Here is an 11,628-nt window from a genome sequence, read left to right as displayed (position 1 = left end):
TGCACTGACCAAAGGCACGATGGGAAACGCCTGGATGACGACACAGCTTAAATCTCATTGGTTCAGACAACAGTGATGTTGCCGTTCTTTTCTAAAAGGTTTTATTTTTTAATCTAATATCATGTTGTCATGTGTTTAAAATTATGCATGAATATTCCCAAACAGTGTCTTGTTCATCATATTTATTTTGATATAAAAACAACAGAGCTGAAATTATATCATGTTTATCAGCAACACAGCACGTGAGTGTGATAACGCGAAATCCGCCTTTGATCTCGTAGGTGTCTGTTCTACTTTTCGAGGTCAGAACTGTCCGTCTTGACTGCACTTATTTCACTGCAGCCCCTGCTCTCACCTACATTTCAGACGAGGCGCATCTCAAACGAGCCTAATAATAGGTGCGTCATGATTAAGATTCACACAGCCAGACGTAACGAGGCGATCAGATGAGTCAGAAATAACAGGATCAGTCAGTTTGAGGATCTGATGGATCTGCTATCAGACACCCGTCCTGAACAAATAAAACATTATCAGATCGTGTGTGTGTGTGCACCTGGTATTTATCACGTTATGGGGACCAAATGTCCCCACAAGGATAGTAATACCAGTAAATTTTGACCTTGTGGGGACATTTGTGAGGTCCCCATGAGGAAACAGGCTTATAAATCATGCAGAATGAGTTTTTTTGAGAAAGTAAAAGTGTGCACAGTCTCCTGTGAGGACTAGGTTTAGGTGTAGGGTGATAGAAAATACGGTTTGTACAGTATATAAACCATTACAGCAATGGAATGAACCCATAAAACATGTAAACACAACATGTGTGTGTGTGTATATATATATATATATAATTGTTTTGATGAACTGCAGCTCAAATTATTCATGTACAAATACAAGAATAACATACAAATAAAAGAACACTGAAAATTAAAAAAAAAAAACAAATAAATGTATTATCAGATTGCCAGTCTCAACAAAGGAAATACAATCAGATGAATCGTTAGACAGCGGAAACAACACAGTGCACGACGAACCACAGAAACCATTATTGCATAATAAGTGATTTCTAAAAATGAACAACTACCTACACAGGGCCGGCCCTGGCCAATTTGCTGCCCTAGGCAAGATTTTACCTGGTGCCCCTTGCTTCACAGCCCGTTCCACCAATAATACATTTTCTTATTTAAAAAAAAAAAAGCTGATGATAGTGAAATGGTAACACTTACAATAAGGTACCATTTGTTAAAATTAGTGAATGTATTAACTAGCTTGAACTAACAATGAACAATACATTTGTAACAGTATAAACTTGAAAAGTGTTCGACTTCCAGTAGATGGCAGCAATGTTTTACTAAACTAGCCCTTGCTAACAGTATCACCTCGAATTTAACTGAGAAACGTACATCTTTAAAGTGAATTTTACATAAAATGTTGCTAATTTAATAAGCCCAGTTATATACAAATATTAGTAAATTAGCCAATTCCATTAGCCAAATACCACAGATCCCCAAATACTACTAGCGTAAAAATATTATTACAATGTGTTATCATGTGACACGAAAAATGACACGATTATGTTACAAAGTCTCGGATCTCTGGTACTCCATTGTTATTACCCTATTTTAAACTTTTAGACTGGGCCAACATTAAGTTTGTTCACAAACTTTTAGCTCATGTAGTTAATTTATATGATCATCATTCATTACATCATATTACCTCTGTCTTTGTCCCGGTTTTCCTCTTTTTCTCTTCTTTTTTTTCTTCCCTATGCACCAGAGGGCTTCGGTCTTTTTGACATACTGATAATTTATTAGTGAAGTGAACATCTATCACAATCAGGTGACTGATGTATGTGGAAGTGCGGCTGTGCGGGGAAGATTGATCATGCGTCGAACCGAATAGTTATGTCTTTTTTGTAATATTTTAAATTGATAGCATTGGAGTAGTATTGGTAAAAAACAAACAAACAAACAAACAAACAAAATTGGCGCCCTTAGCATTTGCCTATTTCGCCTATGCCACGGGCCGGCCCTGCGAAAAAGCTGACGTGTGATTTAAAGTTTCTTACGATTGCTACGACACATTTACTGGAACTTTCACTCATTTCTTCCAGCTCTTACAGTCCTCATCCTCCTTAGATTCAATCCATTGTTCATATCACATCCAGTGCATCTGTCCGCGCTAAAATGCTCACATTTTAAAGAGTCCCTTTGATTACATCATTAGAAACAAGTGTGAACAATTTTGAGTCATTGTGTGTGAACGATGAAAGCTGTAAAAAGAGTAATGATAAATGTGTTTCCACGAGAACTCAAAAACTACCACAACTTGTTTAAGGTTTAGTCAGAAGAGTGATTTATTTTACAGATATGCTAATACGTTAAGGCCGCTGAGCATTTGCTTCAGAGATGGGGTTTAGTGTTTTTTTTTTTTTTTTTTTTTTTTTTTTTTTTTTTTTTTTTTTTTTTTTTGGCAATTGAAAAAAATGGTTTGTCAAATGGTTTGTCAAGACTAAATAAGAAAATAAGTGTGTGTTTTGTATTCTGCTCTGGACGGATAACCAAAATATTTCTAAAAAAGACCAACAAAAAATGAGCTACATCAAAAGTAGCATTTAAAAACAAAGAGTAAGAATCAACTTTCAGTATGACGGGGATTCACCTCTTGCTTATCTTACCATGAAAAAGTCACATGGTCGAAGTGTCATGGCAACACCAGCTGCAGAAAGGTGAATCACCACCTGTGTTGCAATGCTTTGTTTGCACATGATTCTCTTCCTTGAACGTCTGATCTTCTCACATAATGTTAGACTTGTTTAACAATCATATTTTTTTTTAAAACAAATTACTCACCTGGTTTTCCTTTTCCGCAGCAAGAAACAGATCAAGAACATGATGAGAAGAACAACAATAACAAGAGCAAAAATCCACAACAGCTGATCTACACAGCAATAAAATAATAAACACCACATTAACATCATCTGATCTGCTGAATTATTAAAAAAGCCTAAATGTCTTTGGGTTCAGATTGTGTGTTGATTTGAGTTGAGTATCAGTCGGCTGAACTCACTTGATTCTGGAGTTTGTGTCGGTCCACTGATGTTGGTCTCATTCGTCACTGAAAAACACATTCACAATCATCATTCACAGAAGATTCAGTTAAAACCATTTCAGATGGCGCAGATGATTCAGATGCATGGAATTGTGCAATAATTACAGAAGAAGGGAAGTGATACAGGTGAGGAGCATCAACAAAGAGATTGAAGTGTTTCTCTCACCTCTGAACATGATCTTATAACTGTAATGAGACTAAAATGAAAGAAAGAAGCATTAGAAGTAGCATTTATATAAAGTATTAAATATGAAAACAGATTAATGTAGTGAGAGACTGAGTTGATTTACTCCATCAGGAGAATCACAGATGATCTCATGTTTCATATTCACACAGTGAGAAGTGAAGAGACGATCAGATTTTACAGCAGTCGCAGGATCAATCAGTGTTTGAGGATCAGATGGATCTGCTATCAGACGCCCGTCCTGAACAAATAAAACAGATGAGAATCATCATGTGTGTGTAAATAATGGTGTAGTTTGAGGACAGAAACACACTCACCTCAGAGAACCAGCTCTGCTCACAGTCTGGATTATTAGTTTGATTAATTATAACTGGCAGAATCACATACAGAAAACCCACTGGAGTCTGAATCTCTCCACAGGTTATATTGATGATGTCCATGATTCAGTGCTGAAAAGAAAGTGTTTTCATAGAACAAACATTAAACCTTTAAATATTTGTCAAGGATCTAATGATGTCTAAGGATGTAAAGTACACGCATAAGTATACAATTCCAGAGGCAGTAGAGGGCGCAACTTTCACATTTAGACGTGTGTTGTATTGTCTAATTTTTCATACGGAGATCTTTCGAGCAGTATAGGGAGGGGGACGCACAGCGTAGTTCGTGTCAGCTACTACCTGCAGTTTTTGATTTCCCCCTACTGGACACTCCTTGAATTACACTTCATTTTCTTCACAAGTTAATCCACAGGATTCAAGACAATAACTTTAACTGTACTAATCACATCAAATTATATTAATTATATTGATTTTAACTCTTTCTATTTACATTTACGTTGAATCAAATTGATTCTGTAACACCTTTTTTTAAAGATCATTTTGATTTTTTTAACCACTACACTTGCGTGCACTGTGCATGCTGTTGGTTGTCATATTAAGAAAATGTACACACGTTTCGAAAGCTTTTTATTTAATCTTTTTTGCGGAGTATACAGGTGCTGGTCATATAATTAGAATATTTTCAAAAAGTTGAACTCAATACTTAGCTGGGGCTCCTTTTGCCTGAATTACTGCAGCAATGCGGCGTGGCATGGAGTCGATCAGTCTGTGGCACTGCTCAGGTTTTATGAGAGCCCAGGTTGCTCTGATAGTGGCCTTCAGCTCTTCTGCGTTGTTGGGTCTAGCATATCGCATCTTCCTCTACAGTTTGTACACTTAACATACATTTTGAATGTCATGGGGACCAAATGTAAATATGCTGTGCATCTGCTGTAATGTTTTGCATTACCATCACTGTGGTTTCATGCCTGAACTTTCTAGGAAACTGAACACAAATTGTGTGGTCTCTTGCGGAAAAAGCAATGCATGTGCTTGAACGTTGCTTTTGTCTTGACACAGAAAGGTTTATTTTACATTTACATTAGACATTTAGCAGATGCTTTTATACTAATAAGTAAATTACAGTTGTGGAATTCAACAAGTGAACTGTCACAGAATGGCGGTTTCATAGCAAAAGCAGATCTGTCATAAACAGTGGTTGAAGTGTAGAGGCGTGAAGAGACGCGTCACACAAATTGCTCTCAGACTAGAGTGGACTGACTTTGTGACTCACACATATTACAGCATCAGGGGAAACTGGCGATTTGTGTTTACTGATGTTTAGGGGAGATGTCGTCCACTTTTGTCTCAGTGTCTCATTTGAAGTCAGAGAAACCAAATAAACAAAAACAACAAAATATTTACAAATAACACTGATCCAGATCTTTGTCTGGACAAATCAGACATTTGCCAGACATATTTCCAAGAGATAACATGAGTACAAGTGTCACGCCACAGTCCAGCTGAATCTGAAGCTGTTTCAGAGTAATTCACCAGCAACTGCTTGATTCTCACATTGAGAACTGAACCACATTCACTCAGTTTGATTCCCAATCATCAATAACGAGTTTAACAGCTCTGATCTCAGGTCAGACTATCTATGCTCATCCATCTCTCATTCTTACAAATATAAAACAAATACAAAATATTATCAAAATCAGTGGTGGATGAACAACTCATATACTCCAGTAAAAGTGCAGACACTCAGTATTACTCCACTAATCAGTACTCCTTTTAAATTCTACTTACAGTAAAAACACAAAAGTGCAAACTCAAATAGGCTACTTTATATTTCAACCTACTGCTCAAAATGCCTTGGTGAGTATAATGCAGTAGATGCTCAGATATACTGGAGATTAAATAGGTTAGAGCTCAATCTGTCATTATTATGAATTACTAACTGGCCAGCTTAGTGGATGCAAACTACAGAAATATATTAAAGTGCAACTTTACTAAATATCGATTTAAATGTCTGATAATCTCCGTCCATCAAAATTCGTTTAAGCCTAATTTTTATTTAGGCTGTTTTTTTTTTTTTTTGTTTTGTTTTTTTTTAAGATGCATAGATTAAACAAAAATAGAGAACCAGTAACAGCAAACTAGTAAAGACTAGAATATTAAAAATAAATAATAAATAAATAAATTTCACTCTGAATTAATAAATTATTTAAAACACTGTGAATGTGAAGAAATAAGGAGACAGAGGAATCAGGTGTGTATTTGTATTACTTACACAATACATATTGCTTCAAAACAGTTTTACAGAAATGATGCTTTAATGACAGCAGAAACAAGGTTTCAGATCACGTCTATAAGATTCAACTGCACTGACAAGAGAGACAGATGCAGGAATGAGAGCTGAGAAGTTCAGTATGAAGCAAAACATCAAAAAAGCCTCTCATGAGGAGCCTTGAGTTTGAGCAAATCAACCGTGATGAAGATGATGATGATGGAGATGTTAAATGTGAATGAGGATGATCAGATTTGTCCTTTATCAGATTCAGGATCCCTAGAAACACATCATTTTCAAGCTTTATTCATAGAGTCTGAAGATTCACAGATTCATCAGCTGTCTACTTCACAAATGATCATGTGATTCAGTCAAACTCACTTCAGGACTGACTTTCTCTCAGTCTGATTCACTCACCTGTTTTCTGAATCCTCACACTGACAGACAGATGACACTGCCTTCAAAAAACATCTGAAAACAAATTATTACATATTATTATATTTTAGATGTTTGAGATCCTGCAATCTGATGACTATAGCTGAAATGATTGTAAATGTAATTGATGACACAAGCTCGAGATTTACTGACTGAACTGAGATCAGTCTCACCTTAAGATTCTTTTACGCAGCAAGAAACACACTTTTTTTCTATAACTGCAGAACGGTCATTAGCATTCCGCCTGGTTAGCCTGTCATTTCAACCCATTCTCACTCCCGCGTCAAAAACTGCAGAACGGTGAAGAAGACGTCAACAGCGCCCCTCCACGTCACTATATCGACGAACTGGGACCTTCATTGATTTCAATGGGAAACTTTTGGCGTCAGAACACAGACGCGAAGGACATGAGATGATCGCTATGAAATCACGTTCAGGAAGTCTCATTCAGCACACATCGCGATATTTGCCATCAGTTTAGGTGTGCTGCAGGTTGGGTGAGTAGTCGTAAATACGCTGTCTTAATGTTTGTTTTAAAATGTATCCTGTCTTCTTTATTAATCAGATTAGCGCCGTATGATTATTCGCTTAATTATATCCGTCTTTGAGTTTCATTGCGGTTAACTAATGGAACACACCTGTTAACTGCGGTGATTAAACTCCATCTGTCACGTGACATGTCATAGACCTTTGATCAGTTTTATATTTATATCAGGTTCAAAGATGGAAGTTGTATTTGTAGTAAAATCATAATAACCACAACACTGTTGTACTGTGATATTTTAAGTTAAAACACCGTAAACATGACACTTACCGTGTTTTTACCACAGTACCTGTAGTTTACTGTGATATTTTAAGTTAAAACATAGTAAACATGACACTTACCATGTTTTTACTACAGTAACTGTAGTTTTGCTGTGAAATTTGAAGTTAAAACACAGTAAACGGGACACTTGCCATGTTTTTACCACGGTAACTGTAGTTGTACTGTGATATTTGAATTTAAAACAGAGTAAACATGACACTTACCATGTTTTTACCACAGTACCTGTAGTTGTACTGTGATATTTTAAGTTAAAACACAGTAAACATGATTCTTTCCATGCTTTTACCTCAGTAACTGCAGTTTTACTGACATTTGACATTAAAACGTATTAAACATGACACTTACCATGTTTTTACCACAGTACCTGTAGTTGTACTGTGATACATGAAGTTAAAACAAAGTAAACATGACACTTAGCATGTTTTACCACATTAACTACAGTTTCACTGTGAAATTTAAAGTGAAAACAGTAAACGTGATATTTACCATGTTTTTACTACAGTAACTGTAGTTTTGCTGTGAAATTTGAAATTAAAACAGTGACACCATGTTTTTACCACAGTAACTGTTTTGCTGTGAAATTTAAAACAGTTAAAACAGCAAACAGGACACTTGCCATGTTTTTACCACAATAACTGTAGTCGTACTGTGATATTTGAAGTTAAAACAGAGTAAACAGGACACTTACCATGTTTTCACCACAGTAACTGTAGTTTTGCTGTGGCAGCTTCAGGAAAAAAGCACAATAACCACAACACTTATTATGCTTTTACTGCAGTATCTTTAGTTTGACTGTGATATGTATAGTAATAGCACAGTGATCACCAAACTTACTATGGTTTTACCACTGTAATGCTAGTTTTGATGTGCTTTTATGACAGATACCACAGTAATCACTACACTTACTATTCCATGCTTGTAACACCTTTTCATGTAAAGACCAAAAAAAAGTAAATATAAGAAAAAAAGTGTTTTTTTTTAACCTCCTGCAGTTCATTCATATCAGTTTAGAACTTAAATATGTTGCTCACAGATCATTATTAACATTCTCTATATAATTGTCTTTTCTTTACCATTTTTTTTTTTTTTTTTTTTTTTTTTTAGCTGAGGAGACCTAAAGGAAGCCGTCAGTCCAGTCTTGTTTGTGGAGAGGTCTTCATTTAGAAACAGAGAAGACAGAAAGCTGCGGAGGGAGACATTTGCAGTGGTAGGTCTGTGTTTGTTTTACCCTTTTATCAAACATTCCTGCTGTTATAATTTGTACAGCATATATAAGATATATAACATGTTGTTTCTTAAACTTTTGCCTTGTCCAAATACTCACACTTGCAGTTTTGCACCTTGTCTAATTATATGACGTATTTCCTGTTTTTGGCCCAAGTGTTGAAGTGAACTTGAAAACCACAAGTGTGTGTTGAACTTTTCATTACCTGACGGGACACACTTGTAGTGTGGTAAAAATGTGAGTGTTTACAGAGATTTATTTTTAGTTTCAACTTTGCATTTTAAAATAAACTTCTAAATGTCTGTTCAGTATCTCCCTATAACAGATGTCAATTTAATTTGTGGTGCTTCTAATTAAGTGATAAATAAGCAGTAGCAAATGATGTACAAAATAAATATTCTTCTTTTTGCATAAAACATGCAACACTTTGTTTTACTACCAAATTATTTGTAATATCTAATTATTATAATTATTATTCATTTTTAACTTACATTGGAAAGTTTTCCGGTTCTCTCGCAAGATCTCACGATTTATTCCAAAACATGATGCATGATGGGATACACTGAACCTCCTGAGCAGTATTTAAAATGGTGTGGATTTAGTGTGCTTTAAGGGCACTGCAGTTTGGCATCATTAAGACCTGGGACAGTCTTGAGCACTTACTTCCTGTCACATGCATGTGCTATAAAGTGGCCAAGACCGCAAGTGTGGGTAATTGGACTGGGTAAAAGTTTTAAAAATGCCCCATTAGTACATCAAAGTCTTAATAATTCAATAATTCAGCTGAACACTTCTATGATATTGTACAAGTGTATTTGTTGACAGTCCTGCAACGTTTACTCTACTGCTCATTGCCTCAGTCCCTGTACAGTCTCATCTGACACTATCACAATATTTGTAAATCAGTTGTGCCCCTTTTTGGAAAGCAGTCAGATGCCCCACACAGTCAGAAACTTTATATTGTCCATTGACTTCTTAATAAATTACTTCAAATGGGCCCCGTCAGTTCATTGTCCAACATTACATGATGTCTCTCTGCACCTCGTAATTTATCTGTTTCCACGAGTTCAAATGCTAGTTTGATGTGTGCTGTTAGCATGTAAACATATTTAAAAGAATTCATTAGATATGTAGCTTGATTTTAAGGACTTACTATTAAAAATGGTTGCATTTAACATGTAATTTAATTATTTAATGTAACATACAATTACAGAGGCTATTTTTACAGTCAAAAAAAAAAAAAAAGAAAACCCACATTAATGTGTAAACCAACAAGCTGCATGTAATGTAATAGTAATGTAATATAATGTAATTTCTGTCTTCCAGGATTACTCACAGATTGTGCTGTCCTTTTTCAGGTCTCTACAATATCTAAACAACAGCTCCATTATGAACCCTCACAAACCTTCCTAAAAACTAAAAGAGCTGTTACTGAGTCTCAGTGAGTCTTGCCATGATCAGCTCTTCCCAGGTACATTTTTTTTTAATTAACATTTACTCATCAAATGCTCTGGTCTGAATCTTATTTTAAATTAACTGAGTTATATTTTTAAGAGTAAGTAGAGAACTTCTTGTTTTACAGAAGAGAAGGAAGACCAAGGAAGTCCTTTGTTCAGGGTGAGGAATGAATATGGCTGTAACGAAGCGGAGATGAGACGAGGATCTATGTGCAAGAGTTTATTGTACATCCAAAGAAAACAACAAATAATCCAGAACGGGGAACCCTTAGAATCCAGGCAAGAACAGGGAGCAACCATCACAGACATTAAACAACTGACAAAATACAGGGGAAAGACAAGGACTATTTATACACAGGGTGAGGTAATGATCTAATTGGTAACCGGGGTAACTGATGAGGGAGTGGGTGTGGTTCAATGAAGATCCATGGCAACAAACAAGGGAACAGAGGTACAGGGAAGCAGGGAACAATAAGACACAAAAACTACAAAATAAGTCCTTAAACACGAATACAGAAGACAAAGACCAGGCACATGACATAACCCCCCCTCAAAAGAGTGGCTTCCAGACGCTCCAAACAGAAATACCAGTCCAGGAAGGGGGAGGAGCTCAGGCAGAACTGGGGAAGGGATGGAGGGCCAGGTCCATGTAAGGGGAGATAAACAAGGGACTGAAGCAGAGCAAGAGGCCAGGGTGGAGTCGGCCAGATGGGAGGAGCTGAGGACCACCAGATCATGAGAGAAGACCTCCACGGCGGAGCAGGCGGTACCCAGCAGGGCGGAGCAGGAGGCTCAGGAGCCCTCCAGGGCGGAGCCGGAGGCAGAGCAGGTGGCACTAGAGCCCTCCAGGGCGGAGCCGGAGGCAGAACAGGTGGCACAAGAGCCCTCCAGGGCGGAGCCGGAGGCAGAACAGACGGCGCTACAGCCCTCCAGGTCGGAGCCGGAGGCAGAGCCAGCGACACTAGAGCCCCCAAGGGCGGGGCCGGAGGCACAACAGCCCTCCCAGGCGGAACAGGAGGCGGAACAGGAGGCGGAGCAGGAGGCGGAGCAGCCCTGCGGGGCGGAACAGGAATCTGCATCACGCTCTGGGACCTGGGGAGAGCAGGGACAGAGGAGGCAGACAGAATAGAGGGAGAAGGCGCAGCAGCCCTCCAGGGCGGAACAGGAGGCGGAGCAGCCCTCCGGGGCGGAACAGGAGGCGGAGCAGCCCTCCGGGGCGGAACAGGAGGCGGAGCAGCCCTCCGGGGCGGAACAGGAGGCTGCGTCATCGACTGGGACCTGGGGAGAACAGTGACAGAGGATGTAGACAGGGAAAGGGGAGAAGCAGAGAGTTTGGTGGTTAACGCCCCCTCCGTAAGAGGTTCTACGGCTGGCGCCGACACCTCTGGAGGCATTGGCGCAGCTTCTCCGACGGGGAAGGCCTCTGGAGCAGACTTGAGACCAGACGGGGCCTCTGGGGCAGACTTGAGACCAGAGGAGAGCTCTGGTGCAGGCTTGTGATCAGACGAGAGCTCTGGCGCAGGCTTGTGATCAGACGAGAGCTCAGAGGCTGACCTGTGAACAGGCGTGACCTCAGGAGCACAGTGTGTAGCCCACACACACACCACATGGCCACTGCCATTAAGGGAAGAGCAGCAGCGATAACATCACTTGGCTTGTGAAGATCTGCTGTAACGTGGCTTGACTCGGGAACAACATGGCTTGACTCGGGAACAACATGGCTTGACTCGGGAACAACATGGCTTGACTCGGGAACAACATGGCTTGACTCGGGAACAACATGGCT

The 11,628-nt window shown here is 38.7% G+C and overlaps 1 long non-coding RNA gene across 1 annotated transcript; it reads left to right on the top strand.

Moving 5' to 3' along the window:
- Positions 1-6,703: 6,703 nt before the first annotated feature.
- LOC127159225 (uncharacterized) lies at positions 6,704-10,020 on the top strand. Its single transcript, XR_007826388.1, has 4 exons — positions 6,704-6,831; positions 8,265-8,367; positions 9,744-9,856; positions 9,968-10,020. It is a non-coding gene; the product is annotated as an uncharacterized LOC127159225 (long non-coding RNA).
- The last annotated feature ends 1,608 nt before the right edge of the window (positions 10,021-11,628 follow it).

The sequence above is a fragment of the Labeo rohita genome, unplaced genomic scaffold (genome assembly GCF_022985175.1).
Source record: "Labeo rohita strain BAU-BD-2019 unplaced genomic scaffold, IGBB_LRoh.1.0 scaffold_2003, whole genome shotgun sequence".
In the NCBI taxonomy this organism is placed as follows: Eukaryota; Metazoa; Chordata; class Actinopteri; order Cypriniformes; family Cyprinidae; genus Labeo; species Labeo rohita.
This window is presented reverse-complemented; position numbering and strand designations above follow the sequence as displayed.